We start from the raw sequence: 440 nt of genomic DNA, 5'->3' as shown, positions 1-440 counted from the left end.
GATAATATAGTGCAACATGTCTTCAAAGAAAACAACTTAGCTTCCGACAGACAGTGGGCATATCGCCCAGGGTTCAGTACCGAATTACTCTTAATACACCTTACCGAAACTTGGAGACGGTTAGTGGATGAAGGCAATGTTGTTGCATTGGCTTTTATTGATTTCAAAAAAGCTTTCGACAGCGTCAACCATGAAATTCTTATATCAAAATTACAGCAGAACTTTGGAATTTGTGATCCCTTTCTAACTTGGTTAAAACGTTATTTATATGACAGACGCCAATTTACAGTCGTTAACGGAACCAAATCGGAATTTCTTCCAGTTAACTACGGTATTCCACAAGGCTCCGTTTTAGGGCCAACGTTATTCACGCTCTTTACTAACGATCTTCCATCAGCAGTAAAATCGGGAGAAGTGTTCATGTACGCCGATGATACAAC

This window comes from Montipora foliosa, chromosome 6, assembly GCF_036669935.1.
Source record: "Montipora foliosa isolate CH-2021 chromosome 6, ASM3666993v2, whole genome shotgun sequence".
In the NCBI taxonomy this organism is placed as follows: domain Eukaryota; kingdom Metazoa; phylum Cnidaria; class Anthozoa; order Scleractinia; family Acroporidae; genus Montipora; species Montipora foliosa.
The sequence above is the reverse complement of the archived record's forward strand: the minus strand, read 5'-3'. Positions refer to the sequence as shown.